The sequence below is a fragment of the Lycium ferocissimum genome, chromosome 10, assembly GCF_029784015.1.
Source record: "Lycium ferocissimum isolate CSIRO_LF1 chromosome 10, AGI_CSIRO_Lferr_CH_V1, whole genome shotgun sequence".
In the NCBI taxonomy this organism is placed as follows: domain Eukaryota; kingdom Viridiplantae; phylum Streptophyta; class Magnoliopsida; order Solanales; family Solanaceae; genus Lycium; species Lycium ferocissimum.
Genome location: NC_081351.1, coordinates 1,719,512 through 1,738,178, shown reverse-complemented (window position 1 = coordinate 1,738,178; position 18,667 = coordinate 1,719,512). Strand labels below are relative to the sequence as shown.

At 37.7% G+C, this 18,667-nt stretch overlaps 1 long non-coding RNA gene across 2 annotated transcripts in view; it reads left to right on the top strand.

Annotated features, from left to right (window-relative positions):
- Positions 1-9,958, top strand: part of LOC132035414 (uncharacterized) — a 21,799-nt gene extending 11,841 nt beyond the window's left edge. Inside the window, exons 2-3 of one of the 2 annotated variants that reach the window (XR_009409240.1) lie at positions 8,466-8,524; positions 9,666-9,958. This is a non-coding gene — a long non-coding RNA (uncharacterized LOC132035414). Of the gene's footprint in view, positions 1-8,465; positions 9,096-9,665 lie in introns of those variants that run through there. The other variant, XR_009409239.1, reaches the window with a different exon arrangement.
- Positions 9,959-18,667: the final 8,709 nt, after the last annotated feature.

Sequence of the window (18,667 nt, the reverse complement as noted above, 5' to 3'; positions counted from 1 at the left end):
CTTGAAATTTTTGGCCAACTTTGGTGGGGTCCATGGCCACTTGGCCATTTTTGGCTACTATGAAATACTTATTTCACTTCTAGCCCTTAATTTCATGAAAAATAACTAACTTTCCATAATTCACTTTTGACCCCAAATTTTTCTTATTCCAATTTTACCCTTGTTATATTCCCGCCCTTTTTCATAATCGGAAAATTCGAAACAATTGTGATTTATGAGAAAGGAGGCCATGTTTGAATTTTTCTTAGTGAGTGTGTGGCGGATATGGAAGCTTGAATGTGGAAACCCCGGAGGAGGCCTAAGGGCAAAATTGGAATTTTGGGAAGTTTGCCTCGGGAATTTCAAATTAAGATTTGTAGCCAATTGGGCTCAAAAAAATTAAGAGAATTAAGGCCCAAGAGTGGTGGCCGTCAACTACAAGGCCCAACCCATGTTTTAATTAAATTTTCCATGTGCCTATTAATTATAAAAGGATGATTAGCCTTAGAAGTTTCATGAAATCAAAGGAAAAATCAAGAAAAAAAAAAGAAGAAGCCATTCGGCCTAGAGAAAAGAAGAGAAAAAAAAAAAAAAGAAACAATTTTCGGAGCTTGGCCTTTGATTAAAAAGTTGGTTCTTTCTTGAATTCTTACTAAGTTCAAGACGCTCTTCAACGTGGTATAATTAGTTTGGTGAAAGAACCACGTTTGCGAAAAGTTGAAATTTGAAGAAAAGGTATGAATTTCATGTTTAAGTTATGGAATAAATTTATATGTTATGACGATTAGAATTAGACGAGAGATTATGAAAGTGTGGCGTGTGTGTGCATGGCGTGTGTGTGTGGAAGGGATGGATGTGGCCGTGGGCCATGTGATGTAGAGAAGAAATGAATTTGATTTTACTTAGCTTGTTAGTTGTGTTGTAACTGTGACCTCTGTGACGTAAATAAAGGTTTAATGAAGGCGGCATCGAAAATGGTTGTATGTTGTTGTGGCAATTTTATGAATTTTATATGATTTTTGTATAAATCTGAAGTAAGGTTTAAATGTGAATTGTGGCTATTGTTAATAAGTTTGGAAGGAAATAATGCGGCTTGGTAGCTCTTGGTTGCATTGTTGAAGTTAGAATGGAAGTTATGACATTATGAAGAAAGTAGTACTATTCATGTTAACGCGTTCTAGTTTGATTGTTGTTGTTGTTGAGGATGTCGTTGGGTTGTTGTTGTTGATATATTGGGCCGAGCTACGTCTCGGGGATGCTATATGCACAGGGGAGGTGCTTTCCAACTTCGGTAGACCAATATGATATTAAGTTGAATTCTTAGAATTAATAATTCACAATTGGTAAATGTGACCATTTGCAGATTTTGGGTGAACGGAATTGAGCTTAAGCGAGCATAAGACACCCGTAAGGTATGTAAGGCTATCCCTCTCCTTCTTTTGGCATGTACTAGGTGTGCTAGGTTTGGATTTGAGCCTCGGGGTTTATTCTGTTCATAGAAATCCGATTAAGACTCAGTACTATTCATTCAAGCGATTGAATTAGGATCTTTATATCTTTTTGGAAAAATGCTCAAACACCTATAACTTACATAAATGTAGTCGAATTGCCTTGAAGCTTTCATAAATTACGCCATTAAGCTTAGCATATGTAATTTGCGTACACCACCTCCGTTGACCCGGGGCGGGCCCACTATTCCCGGATCCTCTCCTATCGTTTTATTTGACTTATTTCCCCGTACCACAATCAAGAAAAAAACTTTTGGCTATTGTCCTAACTACCAAGCGATATTTTTATTAATTAAGACCTTTCCCAACCCACTCCGGGGAGTGCGATAATGTATTATTTAAGACTCTTTTAAACCACTCCGGGTGGGGTGCGAGATTTTACTATTTCATTCCATTCACGACTTATGTCTACATTCCACAACGCTATTATTAGTGTTATTATTATTATTATTATTATTATTATTATTATTATTATTATTATTATTATTATTATTATTATTATTATTATTATTATTATTATTATTATTATTATGCCCCGAAGGGATAGGATTAATATTATGTCACGAAAGGGGCATGTCCGAAGGGGGCCGTGTAGCCGATGTCACGAGTGGCATGCCCGGGCGGGCTAGGAAGTATTATGTCGGGGCCGCATGTCCGAAGGGGCCGTGACAGACGCACGCTCGGACCGCAGATGTCCGGGCGGGCCGGATAGACGTATCCGGACCGGCATGCCCGAAGGGCCATCATTTTATTCGGGACCGGCATGCTCGAAGGGGCGTCGATAGACGGATCTTCGGGACCGGCACACCCGAAGGGGGTTATTATCATTAATATCATTGTTGTTATCATTATTATTACTATCATTATTATTATTAGGCGGAGCGGCCGTCCGGTGGACTATTTTATTTAAACATCAATTCATACCGGGTATCCTAAACTAGCTATCGTTGTACTTTTCGATTCATGCTTCCGGACGCTTACATATTCGATATATTCCGTACGACCCCCTTCTTCGGGGTCGCGTTTCATGCCCGCAGTTGTGATCGGACGCAACTGTGGGACCCAAATTTTCTTGAGGGAGTTAGCATTTGGGAGCCGACAGCTCCATTTGCTCCCGAGGTCGTCCCCGTTTTGTATAGTTTTATATATTATGCAGTCATACCTCGTAGAAGTCCGCGAACGGGGGGAGTTATGGTTGCTATTTTTGCACGGTCATTATTTTGTTGTGCATATTAAATGGCAGAGGCCCATTTTGGCTCGCCTTGTTCTATGTCGTATATATATATATATAACATGTTTTGAGATGCCTTGAGCCACGTGTCGATTTTGGTATTTCATTTACAATTTTCAATTCTTGTCTTAAAAAAAAAAAAAAAATTGAGTTGACGTTTAAGGGTTCGCTCGACTCTGATGAGAGTCGGGTGCCCGTCACGCCCTGATAAAGATTGGGGTGTGACAACCCTTAACATTCCATACCAATAAAAGATGAATATGCAACCCCGCACTTTTAACCAAATTGGAAGAAAAGATAACCTTGTCCTTAACTTGTCGCAACCAACTTAGAATATTCCAACGTACAAAGTACGGGGTATAACATCCTTTCCCCCTTTAGAACATTCGTCCTCGAATGTTCAACTAATCGCATACGGTCTTAAGAATCTCGATCTAAACTTTTCCTCCTTGTAATTCCCTTTACTCAACTTGTGACATTCTAGGCACATCATCTCGTGTCGTCTCTTAATCTTTAACTCAAACCCTTCCTTATTCGTTCCATAACTTGTCTTTCCGTTTCGCACTTGCCTTTATATTCTAACCACATAAATCACATTATAGCTTTGGCCACTTTCTCACTGAGCTTTACTTCTTTTCACAACAATCTTCATTATATTCACATCGTCCCGTTCGTAGTCAATCTCATAGCGTAACACTTCCTAACCTTTTACCCTTTCTGATCAACTTTATCCTTAATATCTCACAAGTCATCTTATCAACACACTCATATCTCTGTCACACTTCATTTTCCTCTCGTACTCTTGTCTTAATCTCACTATTACCATCGCACGATCTTTCAAGTCGTATTACAAACTCATATCTCATTCTCTTTATATTTCTGGAAAAATTTCGGCAGAGTTTCCTCTATATTTCTTACTATCTCAAAACCTGCATGCAGGAAATACCAACAATGCCTCACAGGGCCAACATATGTACATATATCATATCATATCACAGCCACACAGGGCTCTCAATATCATCAACAGTACACAAATGATAAACATACTCGTATGCCCAACTCAAACGCACTGCTACACTTTCTTGTTTACTTTCCCCCTTTAGTCTTCAACTTGTATTTCAATCGTAAGTTCAATATCTTTGCCAACATATATCTTTCATACCTTTACTTACCTCGCGTACTTTGTGACTTCCAACATCATCGATCACTTTCTTCTATCGTTGTCATTCTTCTACCGCAATCACAATTAGGTTAAGAGTCCCATCTCCTATGACTTGGCTCTATGGCACGATCTCGTATGCGAAAGAAGAGTAACCACCCTAGATGCCTCAGAAGCCTCATTTATAAGCCGGCGCGCGCACACACCATAAACAAGACTCTACCGGACACGACTTTGCGACAACCCCTAGGGATGACTCGCTCGATACCAATTTGTCACACCCTCCCTTAATCCGATAGGCGTGATGGGCACCCCGCCCTAGGTAAGGGGGTGCCCATCACACCCTATCATCGGATTAAGGGTGGGACACTCGACTCGTAATGGCCGAGGAAATTGCCCCCCGGGCTACCTGCCGTGGCTTAACTAGCCGCGAACCCCGCGCGGATCGAACCATACTCCCACTCTCTCTCATCGGACACTGTCGCACTCTATGAACTAGCTGTCCATAAGCATAGCAAACATCTGAGCCCAGCCAACACTGACCGGCCTGTAACTTGCCACATTGGGCACACCGCGGCAAAAGAGGCCTCGTATCCGGCCTCGACTCACCCGTACCGAGAGCTCCGATGCTCTAGAACTCTGGCCCGCTCCGAAATAAGAAGACCGGTCAAACCTCGGACCTGGAAATCGCGGAGGTGCACTCCCTGCCGGCTGATAAGAATATCTGGAATGCTGCTGTCTCTGTCCTCCCCTGAACTCACCAACCATATCAAAAGATCTAGCCCTCTTACCACGGCCCTGGTAACGCTCACGCTCTATTCTCAGCTGGCATTTACGATCCTCCAAATTTTATGCATATGCCTGTATACGGGAGATATCCATGCCTGGCTGTAGTGCAGCAGTCGTACACTCATCTATCAAGTGTGGCCCTAGACCAGCCACAAAGCGATGAACTCTATCCTCCATCTCAGCCACCATGGCTGGGGCATATCTAGCCAAGGAATCGAAGTGCAGGCAATACTCCTGGACACTCATACTGTGCGGCTTAGTACATAAGAACCTGTCTGCTCGGGCTCCCCTGACCTCAGGAGGTAGATAATGGCGAATAAAAGCATCTAAGAACTCTCGCCAAACATCTGGAGGGGCATTTTCTCCCCTAGATAACTCCCATGCCTAATACCACTGTATCGCAATATCTCGGAGTCTATAAAAAGCCAACTCCACCGACTCAACCTCATCCGCGTGCATGACCCTCAAGGTCCTCTGCATACCATCAATGAAATCCTAGGGGTCTATATTTTGCTTTACCATAGAAAACTCGGGAGGACTCCAACCCACAAGGTCTTAACCTCGAACTACCGCCGTCTGTAGCCGTCAACACCAACTCCCTGTCGCTGTGCCTGGGCGGCTACTAATCTGGTTAACAACCATACAGGATCCCGCACATCCTGGCCCTGTGCATCCGCCTGAGGAACTGGGGCAGGTGCTGGAGGCGGGGTATGCAATGTCTCAGACGGCCCCTCAATCGAAATCTCATCCTGGGCCCTCGTGGCCTGCCGAGTATGGCTAGTGGCCTCACCGGCCGATCTCTTACCCTTCTAGGCAGCTGTAGCTTTCTTACAAGGCAACGCTGAAATCAGAACAATTTATCAGAAAGCGAACGCTTAACACAAGGCTCTATCGCACAATCTAAGAGAAAAAGAATGGCATCATCCTAAATGTCCTGTAGCCTCCTGTTTATAAGTGTGGTGCACAACACGCCCATAAACAAGACTCTACTAGACACGGTCTGTAGACAACCCTAGGACAGAACTGCTCCTATACCACTTATGACACGACCCAATCCGATGAGTCGTGACGAACGTCTGACCTCTAGCGACCAAACACCCTTATACTTATATCTGAATCTTACTAAACATCAAGGGCTCATAATGGCATAAAGTGATCTCATAAAAGGGAAACATCAAAACTCTGTACAATCTGCAAATATACACAACATGCAGAAGAACAGTGTAAGCCAGCTAAGCTGCTACATATACTGTACACAAAAGAATAGAAGCCAACAAGGCTATATCATCTGACTATTACATATAACTGTCTAAAGACCTCTACTGGAATGAAAGCTGTAGAAAGGACGGGACAGGGCCCCTTCATAGCCATATGCATACACATCTCAAAAGGGTGGCATACCAAAACTGACTGCAGCTTCGGATCAAATGGAGCGCACTGACCACTGCTAGATCTGGAGGCCCTACTAAACAGGACCACCTGTCTATCTACCTGTACCTGTGGGCATGAACGCAGCCCCCCGACCAACAGGGAGTCAATACGGATAATGTACCGAGCATGTAAGCTATAAGAACCACATATATACATAAGAATCATGGATAAGATCTGAACTTATAAACTAAAATGATAAACTGCATGTACTTGTATGAACTAGTATCTACATGTATCGGCATAAATCTGTATAACTGACAATGCCTGTGTGGTCACATAATATGCATGCTCATGCCTATCAATGAGGGTCATACATCTCCATATGTATATGTGAGTATATAACGCCTGATATATGTGCGTATATAACGCCTGTAAAGCCTCTATGGCATCTCATCATATCATATCGGTACCTCTGCGGCCATAATCAATATCATCATCAATGTGCACCAGCTGATCAGGTGGTAATGCGTATATAACGCCTATCCCTTCTCATACACCATATATATATATATATATATATATATATATATACACACACACACACAATCGTATGTATAGAACCGGCTACGTATAAGACCGGACCCATGAACGAATGTATGATCACCCATAAACGGGGTACATGAACATCAAAGACTGAAGTACTTCTAATGCTTCTAAGAGTAGAGTAATATGGAAGCTCGCTTACACGTTTGTCGGATCATGTCATAGGATCATGCCACAAGAAGGAAAGAATGGCCTTAACGTACCTTGAAGTATACTCAATCGTCCAACTTCTACCTCTCGAACTGGCAAGTATACAATCAAGGTAACATAGGGTTTAATTAGGCTATTTTCCTCGCTTACTAACCATCTTTAAATACATATAGAGCTTAACAATTTATGGGCAACATTTTCCTTACAAGCTTAACAACTCTTCAACTTCTCATTCGATCCAACATCAACCACAATACCCACAACACGATGACAACACATATATACATCAAAATATACTTAAATCTATCCCTAATCATCTCTTAAAAATAGCCTCAAGTCACTACCTTGCCCTTCATCAACTTACCACTTCCATAAATATCTTCTCTTTATTTAGAATCACTAAAACTCTTGATAATAAACTCAAATACAAGGGTAGAAATCATTTACATACCTTGAGGGGTCAAAAATCCCAAGAATCACTTCAACTTCAACTCCCTAAGCTTCACAACCTTGAAGAAACCCTAGAAGCAACTTTCTTCTTCACAAGCTCGGGTTTACGGGGTCCGGGTCTTGTCAAATCTTCACTAATATGATGAAAAATATTGGGAGAGAAAATATTAGGGTTTTTCTGATTTGGAATGGAGGAAAATAAGAAATAAGGTCGTGGCTCCTATATTTATACTTGGAAGCCAAAATGCTACAGTAGTCCGGTTCGACGAGCAGGTAGACGGCCCGTCGACGTGTCGACGGCCCGTCTACGTGTCGACAGTCCATCGACTTGCTCCGTCGACCTATGCACAACATGCAAGGCTGCGGGACCCTGTCGACGCCGCACATCGATGGTCCGTCGACCATGTCGACGACCTGTCGACGATGACTGGTATTCTGCAAATTTTTTTGATTCAGTTCAGGTCACGTCGATTCGATTCGTTCAACTTCTAACTCTATAAATCACCAAGAATATCTGCTGGTACCCTTGTACATGGGGTAAGGCTCTTTCTATCTCCAAAACTCAGACACGAGTCTCAATTCCAAAGGCATACTCAACTAGGAAATCATTGGTTCTACTATTACGAAAACGAGGGGTGTAACACCTTTGTTCTTCCCTTCAAAATGTTTCTAATATTTTAAAGTAAGAGTAGTTGTTAAAGCAACGATATTGAGAATTTAAACAAAATGGTGACAAGTGTGTACGACATTCAATATGATTACAATTGCAATCATAAGCTTTCTTCTTTCATACTATTTATACAATCCTATTTCTCCTATCATGCAGTAAAAATTGTCGAAATGGAGAGAATTTGGGTCAGATTACTGAACAAACTTTGTTGACAAGCTAATTGATTTTCCTACAATCTTTCTTTCTTTATTGAATTATATCTAGTAACAATAAGGATCTGATCATCGTTCTTTCAAAGTTTCCATCTTTGTTCTATTTGAATGTGGTTGAGCTCTCTGGTTTGGAAGTTATTTCTGCTATTTTCCTTTGTTTATTGCACTTATTTTCTATTATTTTGAATAACCGAATTCCACAATTACTTTTTGCTCTTCTAAAACAGATGATAAAGAAAGGCCAGACATGTTAATTTGCAGCATAACGACTACCTTGGTAGTGGCAGTTTGGTGCAGCGATAGACCAAAACTTATGTTTTATATATGATTAGTTTTTTGGCAGCTATGCAGCATGTGGTTTTCCACAGCAACGTCAATGCTGAAGTACCAGAAGCTTACTAGGTACTATATTTTCCTATGTATTTCAGAAACGTGATTGTAGCCTTTTAGTCATTAAGTCTGGTGGATATTTCATTTCATGGAAAACAACTCTGTTGCAGTGTGAAAAATGCATTAACTTCAGTCTTTTTAATTTGGAGCTGTAGATTGTTTCATAGTAAGCTTTCAATAAAAAGTTTTCATCTTTCTGCCTTTTGCAAACCTATTTTAACTACCTATATTCTTTGTCATTTTCCTGAAGATAATTTTATTTTGATTCACTGAATTGAAATCTCAAGTCTAGAGTAGTAATCTAGATGAAAGGATAGAAACTGCAGCTATAACATGCTTTTTATCTGGCAAGAGAATCAAGTTTTGCCTTCTACATATATTGCCTTCGTGTGTACATGTAAGATTGTGATTTTGGTTGAGCAAACCCAAACTCTGCTCCTATTTTAAGCATACAATGTGGAGTTTTTGGACTCAAAAAATCCAAAAATGCTTTGATAGAACAGAGCAAAACACCTGTCGTTGTTAAGTCATAAATGTATTCAGAACTTAAAGAGTATGGTATAATGCTGATTTTTTCTATTGACACTTTTGTAATGTTAGATTTTCTGGAATCCTTTCATACTTGAAGGATTCCTTTTTGCCTATGCTTTCTTCAGTACCAGCTTGACATTTGATTGTTGTTTTGCATTAAAAATGTATCTTATAAAAAGAGATATGTTCTCTTAAATGCACTAAGAGAAAGGATTGTGCTTCTCAACTTTGTCCAAGTAACTTTTAATTATTCTCTTAAGTCCAGATGCATATACACAGAACATGTAGCATGTCTATCTCTTTTAGTGAAGGCACCAAAAATTTGCATATGATCTGCGTTTGAACCTTATGGTCTCATTAAGTAGTCTTTTAATGCTCAATATGGCATGTAGTTTACTCTTTCTGTTCTTTTTATATTAACAAAAGATTGGACCAAAGTTCCATAGAGAGAAAAATTACTTTGAAATTATAGAGCACGGGTCCTACATGATTTTGAACTTTTATTCCAACTCTCTCAAAGATTGATGGTAAACCTTAAACATTGCATTACAATTTCATTGTATTACTTGTAACCTATAGCAATTCTTATCTAACTTTGTATGCTTTCTCTTCTCTTTTCTAGTTAATACCCAAATGCAATTTCTACAGCCAACTACGATATTTTGAATCCGTTAAAACCATACACCAAGAGCATCAAGAATTTCACAGCTTTTCTCTTTCTAGCAAGCTTGGCACGTAATAGTATAACTTTGTTCCGCACAATATGAAGCATATTATGTTATGAGTAATATTTAACTTGCTGGTACTGGTTCTTTTTTTTGGTTAAACTCCTACTAAACAAATAAGGAAGTACCTTGCGAAAGTCAGACCACTTTTATATAACAATATTCGCCCGTGCTCTGCACGGGCTCGGGCCATCTATATATATATATATATATATATATATATATATATATATATATATATATATATATATATATATATATATATATATATATATATATATATATATATATGCGTATATAACGCCTGTCAAGCTAACGTGGCATCCCATCGTATCGTATCGGCCGTCATCATCATCACTGTATCATCATATGACCAGCTGATTATGTGGTGATGCGTATATAACGCCGTCACCTTCCCCATACCCCATACATATATACATGTGTAATACATAATATACGAGCATAGGGTCTCGAGTCTGTATATGCATGTGTATATGTATGAAATGCAATACGTAAAACATGATAGGAATACAGGTAACTCTAAAGATTATATGGAATCTAAAGGAAGACTTTCTGAAGATACATTGTGGAATACGAATCAAAGAGTGATTCCTAACTCTAAGAGTGGAGCCATTCTGGATTATCGTTACATGTATGTTCGGTTCACAGGGATCATGCCAAAGAAAGAAAAGGATTAGCCTTACATACCTAGCTACTCACTTAGCTACTTCAAATCTATTTCCCGAGCTCACAAGTCTACATTCAAGATGGTTCACATAGTAATTAGGCTAGGGATATGCTTATAATCCAATTTAAACTAGTTTCTCGAGTTAACGGAATTCGGGCAGCATTTCCCCTACAATCTCAACTACCATCCAACTCTGAATCAAGCCCAAACATCAACTGTATAACTTACTACAAGTCAAAACATAAGAAAATCCATCCCAAACTCCCTTTCAAATTCCATTCATAGTCAACAACTACAACAGAATATTTATGACTTTCCCTACCATAATTTCCTTCACCTGTATAACTTACTAACCTCCAAATCAACTCAATACAAGTAATAAAAGGAAGATCATACCTTATATTTGAAGAACTTCAACTCACACCATCTTGTTTTCAAACCAAATCCACCACAACTTCAACTAAAAGCAAGGACCATCATCTTCCGTGAACTATCTTAGGATTTTAAAGCTTGATTTTCACTTGAATTAGCTTAGGAGGTTTATAAATGAGTAGAGATGGTAGAGAGAGCTTGAAGAATCTAGAAAAAATCTGATTTTTGGGTGAAAATAATGACCCAAGGTCGTGGCCCTTTTAATTTATAAAAGAGGGAAATTTTCCACTGCCTGCACTTCGATGGCAAGCTCGACGGTTCGTCCTGTTGCACCGTCGTTGTGTAGCCTTGGTCAGAGGCTAAGGTGGCTCGATGGTGGTGACTCGACGGGCCGTCGTTCTTCTTGACGATCCGTCCTTCTACCCGTCGAGTTGCACAGCCCTCAAACTTAATTCGATTCGATTCGTTTAACCTCTAATCCTTTCGTAACTTATAAGTCATGAGCTTAAATCTTTGTATACATAAAATAACATACTCAACATCATCGTAAGCTCAGAGACAAATCTTAGTACTCGAGACCAATGCGACTAGTACACCACGAATTTTAACGTAACGAAAATGAGAGGCGTAACCATTAATTAGTTAATTAACTCCTTAACTTAACATCTAAAATAATTAACAAATTAATTAATTAATTAATTAACAAACATATAAAATAATCCAGTTAACTAATTACTTAACTAAAAACAATTAAAAAATTAATGGAAAACTAATTAAGTAACTACAATTATATTAACCAGCAAGAAAAAAATTAATGAAGTAACTAGAATTATATTAACTAACTAATTCACTTAGCCGGAAATTATATTAACTAACTACTCTTTTATCAAAAAAATTATATTAACTAATAAGAAATGATATATTAACTAACTAAACACATTAACAATTGGGATTAACTAATTAATTCTATTAAACTAACTATACTTAAATTAATAAACAACAACTAAAAACAATTAACAAGAAAAAATATGGGATCCCTTTAACGCGCTAATTTTGTAGGAGGTTTATGAATTCCATTTTTTTTGTCCACTTTGTAGAGATGGTAGAGAGAGATTGAAGAACATTCATAGAAAAAATCTTATACGACACAAATATCAAACGCCGCCCGTATTATATCAAACCTGTGAAACATATCTCAAAACACAGCCATATATATATCGAAGCCGACAAGGCTATCAAATGGCCCTTTTAAAACATATAAAGCCGACGAAGTCACCGGGAAATTTAACATCACACAATCGTACATAATGGGCATAACCCACATACATGTCCACGTACCTCCTAAACGATGGCAAGCTGTGACGAACAAATATATACAAATGCAACGAACGAATATATACCAAAATATGGCCCGGAATAAGGAGCACTCCAATCGTGTCCTAAATGGATCACCAAGATGCGTCCGTGTAGCCTTCAAGATGAAATATGTCCGAGTATGCAAAACGAAGACATATAGTATACAATGCCGTAGTCATAATCGAAGGTGGTAATGCATTTCCAAAATATCAACATGTTCACTTTAAAAATACGAATCATGCATGGCACGGAAAATATGGTCGCCCGCCGTCGATGGCGCCATAACACAAGATAACACCGAAAGTTTCAAATCTCCGTATCCCTCACATATCAAACACAAGATAACACCAAATATGAGTTGAACCGGCCCTCGAGCGAGGGCTCGGCGAACAATAATCACAAGATAACACCGGAGTATAACAAAGTGCGCACGACAACGAATCCGGTCCGGGACTCGGCGAAAGATATAACGACGAACGGAGTCATGAGTAACCATATGCATAAAATCATTATCATAGACTCAAGTGATACGTAAAATGATCATACTTAAAATCGGGACATTAGTCATATCATATTTTGTCAAAAGTCATCAGAATTATAAAAAGGAGAGTCGCGGGGCCCACGGACGGGTGTTGACCCGAGTCGGGCCCGCCTATGAAAAACATACTTATCATACATCATACAATCACCTACGAGCATATCGAGGCAATCCGATCGGGCGTTCGTAGCTCTTTAAAAGCCAAACTTTTTATGCAAAGGTTGAAAATCAAATATTTCAATGACATAAAAGCCAATATTTCATCATATTAACATACGAATTCCAAGGAACAAATAAGAGTCATAAACATGCCGGATTGCGAGAATAGATTTAGGCTCGTGTCATAGCCTATTTGTAACTAAGGCATGCCAAAAAGAAAGAATGGAGCTTTACATACCTCGAACGCACCCAACGCTAGCTCAAACGCAAAATAAATCCAATTAGGTCTACAAACAAGTCATAATATGCCAAACATTAGCTATGGAAGGCATTTAAAATAACACTAAATTCTACAAATTAAATAGGCCACCCCGAAATTTAATTCAACAACAACAACAACAACAACCAACCTAGCAACATCAATAATCAATCCGAAAGGTAATATACATAATTCTCTTTTCCATCATTCAACAACATTCATAAAAAAACGGCTTTCAAGCCAACATCGACGCTATACATTCAAATACTAACCCGAACCCATACCAACAACATTTAAAGACATTCTAAGCAATTCATACAACATTTCCAACAATCCAACAATTGTTCCAATCCACTAAATCGCAAACCCGAGAACCTTATTTTCAAATCGGGATTATCCACAATTCACATTCTAACAATGCTATTCTCATCAATATGCAAATTACATTAAATGTACAATAACCTTTGAATCAGTCCGCAACAATTACAACATCAATTTGAGTCATTAAACATTCATTTCCAAGAATTCATAACTAAAACATTAAGCGATATTAATTCATTTCTTGCTACATGAATGCCGGAAATTAAAGATGATTCTCATTCCTTACTCCACTCTAAAACTATCACAACATGCTACATAAGATCAATTCATCAACACAACACAACATACACACACACCTATATTAACACACCATGCACACAACCTACTTCCAACATACTATTTTTCATGATATTCATCCATTTTAACATACTACAACATGATACAACCTTTATAACATATAAAACATGATCGAACTAAATTCCACAATTAAAATAAAAACTTGGTTGATCGCTCCAACAACACTTCCACGCTACTAACCTCCAATAGCACCAAGGAATTATTTTGGGATATTGTTTTGAAACTAAGAGCTTCCTTTATAACTTAAGTGTTGGATTAATAGATGACTTAGAAGTCATCTTTGTATACTAGCAAGACTTGTACATGTGTCCCTTGGCCCACACAAGTGTTAACAATTAAAATTGCCTGACAAATGGGAACTCCCACACTTTAGAACAAGAAAAAAAATGCATGATTTCCATCTTTCATTAATTTCAATTTTGGTCCCAAATTTTCCTAATTGTTCCATACCAACAAATTCATGCACAACTTATGACTCAAAATAAAATCGAAGGTCAAAAGTCTCGACTTTGCATCCCGTGGTTTGGACTTATCATAATTTTTTGTCCCAATGCACCAAATTGGTTCTAACACTTTCCATCTCTTTTTGGGTCATTTATGTTCCACTCATCTAAAAGCGGTGATTATACACTGCACTGATCACCAATAATGTGCTAATAAGATCGGCAAAACAATCAGCCATGCTTTAAGAGATTTTTTCCTTTTTAAATTATGTTTTTGTAGAATTTTGTACTATTTTCAAGTACTTTGGAATTCGGTTAATTTTTTATCTGGTTAGAAACCTACAAGCTGATTAATCAAAATGGTGACATTCAGTTTTTAACAAGTTAGTTAAATAGGATTGACAACATATTTTTAGGAATTCTGAATATTTTTCCTTAATTTTTATTTTATTAGCAATTAATAAATTTAGCAAAATATTAGTTGATTAAAGTTCTAAATGTTGAAAAATAATAAAAGTATAATTTTTTCCAATATCGAATATATTTTTCAAAGGTTAAAACGTCGATCAACATTTCTACTATAATACCTCCCATGTTAATGTTCTTAATATTTAAGCTTTTGAATCAACTAATTTTTATACCAAATTCTTCCTTATTGAAAACCAATTAAGATTCTAATTAATTCATTTAAATTATTTTATTATTTTAAAATAAAATTCTTTCTGAATGAAGTTACAGTTGCAAAAAAATATTTAATACTTGGATGATCTAAATAGTAAGAATTTGAATAAACAAAACCTTTATTATTTCATTTAGTGTTGAGATAAAATAATTAATTTCTGAATTAACTAATTAGCAAAATAATTCAGTTCAGAAAATAGAAGTAAAGTCAGTATAAATTAGTTGTCATTTTTTTTTTTTTTTACATTCAGTACAACAAATGACAACACCTCACTACATTCTTTTTTCATATTAAGTTATTTATTGTAAAATATTAGTTTGACATTAGTCAATTTTCAGACTTTGGACATCATTGTTGTCAATTTTTTAAGAGGTATGAGGCCAACCTTTTCACTCTCAAATCTCTAAAAGATCAAAAGATCAATTTTTATGAATTTTTTTTATAACTTTTAATTTAACTCAAACACTTTAGCTAATCATATTTACATGATTTTTTTTAATAAAATTGTGTACTCATTAATATGAGTTTGCAACTTTTTTAATCCAAAAAGTGTCTAAAGTTACCAAAATATCCCTCTAAAAAAAAAAGAACCAAACTACCTTTTGCGCACTAATTTTGTGCGCAGTAGGGGTTTACTAAAAACCCCCAGCCTTTATTCTTTTGAATAGTTTTGAAAATCACGTTTTCTCCGTACTTTGACCAAAGATTAGTCATGTTTAAAAACACCAAAATATCAATATTATATATAGAACCTGATATCTTTTTCTGCGAACAATAATGTAGGCTCAATGCATCAAGTATACCTATACATTTGGATTGTCATTTCAGGGGTTATAAAGTGTCGCGAAGTAAGTTTTGTTTGTTTGAAAACTTGTTATCTTTAGGTTTAAGTGTTTTATTTTATAGGGTTTTGATTAATTTAGGACGTCGTGCGAGTTACTATTAAACGACAATAAAACCTAAGATAACTAATTATTATTAAGAAAATAATACCCAAAACAAAAAATGTTAACATAAAATGTACATTTATTTACAAATGTACAATCTCCATCCCCCTAGGTCCCACAAGTGGGAGGCTTTAGAATAACCTTAGGCCTAAGGCGAACCCCACCACCCCCACCACTCTCACCATCATCTCCATCCCCCTTCTTCCTCTTAATTTGTGCACGCTCTATGGTGTGATCATCCTGCGTTCCTTTCCTAGGGGGCTTGTTCAAAACATGCTTCCTATGGGAGACGACGGTGGCCGAAATGTGATCTTCAGGAGATGACTCTGTCGGAGTAAGAGAGGGATCCACAGGCACAGAAGAATGTACCTGAAACAACATATAATCAATTTAGTTTATTTTTATGCTAAAATAAACATAAAATAACATATAAACATGTCACACCCCGATCTTACTAGGGTGTGATGGGCACCCGACCCCATATTCGGAGCCGAGCGAACCCGCGGACTCTTATTACTCACATATTCTCTTTGGATTCTTAAATCAAATGAAAGTAAAATACATAGTAAAACTTTCAAAATCTTTACTCGTCGTTTCTCAAATTAAAAACGATCGTAAGCGTAAGGACTCTATAACATAATGTATAATAAAAACATATCGGCTAGTAGTTTTCAAAACGACACTTGACCCACGACTGCGTCGCAAAGTCTCTAATTGTGATCGTAAATCATAGCACATGTACGCCGACTCGGAACTCTCCAGGGCAAATGGAGCTTGCCAACACCGCTGGGTCATCTTCTATGATGGCTTCTACTCGTTGGTACCGCGCGGATGAAACGCAACGCCCACAAAAGGGGTGTCGGTACGAGCAATGTACTGAGTATGTAAGGCATGAACAAATAACGTAGTAGGGAGTATACATATGAGTGATATCCGTATAAAAACTTAGAACATATCATGTGTAAGGGAGTAAAATACATATGGAACATGTCACATGTAAAGTTTTAACTCCGTACGTATGGAACATATCATGTAAAGTCGTAGCTTTTATACATATGGATCATATCATGTAAAGTCAACTTGTACATATGGATCATATCATGTAAAGCTGTAACCTGTACATGTGAATGCCTCTGAGGGCGGATGCCATGCATGCTTATCTGGTCATATCATGTCATAGCGCCCGAACAAGTCGGCTCACCCACATAGCGCCGAAATACGTCGGCTCACCCATATATCCCACGTCCGGGCATCCCGCGTCCGGGATGATAACGCCAGCTGACCAGGTGGCAACGCGCCTGTAGCGCAACATGTGTCCCTTTCCCATATTCCCATGTATATATTTAGCATGCATGAGAGCCCAAGGAAAGTCATGTACCTATCGGAGTTACGTAAGGTCGGTAACCTCCGATGATGTTATGGAATAACCATGGGCGCTTTGCCTCACCTTGAAGGAACTAGGACAATAAGGCGAGACTATCAATGAAGGGTAACTTCACGGGAAACAAAAAACAGGATCATAACATATCATTTCATATACTTTGGAACCTTTTAAAAAAATAGTCATTATCCAAGAAATAGCTTAACATTCCATATCATCATGTTCATGGTAAGGACATATCCTTGACGTATTCGTCATAGACATTTCTCATATCTGCATCATCCTTGTCATCATAAAATCATGTTCGTCGTTTTAGTCATAAAAGCTTTCAAAATCATCAAACTTGGTTTTTTGGAGAAAAATGAATATTTTGGAAAACATTCATAAACTTTTAGGGAGGAAAATCATGCTTTGAAATCATAACTTCTAACTTTTGAAAATAAGGACGTTATGGGAGCATTTATAAAATCGCAACGTATGATTCATGCCATAGAAGGAAAAGGGACGAGCCTTAACATACTCGTCTCACGACCAACTAGCTACGCTTAATTGTCCAAGCTCGCTACCGCTATTCTACATTCAAGAAAATTGATGCAACTATTAGATTCATCACTAAGCACACTTGTCTTGATTTTTCAAATAAATTCACTTATGATCTGCCGAAATTTCGGCAGCATCTCCCCTGTAAATACACCATCCCCGAGAGTCTTACTCAGCCCAAATCATCAACAACAATCCGGAATTCAACCCGCCAACAATATCAACAATTATTCTAGCAACACTTCAATGTTCAATTCAATCCAATTCAATTCAATTCAATTCAATTCAATTCACATAATATTCCAACACTCAATCAACATGCCACTTTATCCGAAACCTTTAACTTCAACAACAACCATACATTTCATGATCATTCATATGCATTAACTTCGACAACGACCTTCATTCCACGTTACATGATCCATATTGACAACAACTAGAATGTCAAATAACATCACTTTACCATAACTTACCAAATCACCTACCATTCGGTTACATAACAACTTTATACATTTTCATGCATTTCCATCCATCTCTATACATTTCAACAACAACAATATGCTACATAAAATCAACTCATTCTCCCATGCACACAACACACACTCACAACCAACTCATGCAACACAATACACGGCTACAACTCTCATCCACAACTCAACAATCAAATTACTAAATAATATTAATTCATCACCTCAATCCAACACCACACATATATTCAGCCAACATGCAACACACATATTTTCATATATTTCATCCATTTCTTCAACCTACAACATATACAAGCCATCCACAACATCCTAAAAAAGATGAAACCTTACCTTTTCCTTTGATTCCTCACTTGGCTAGAATTGTAACT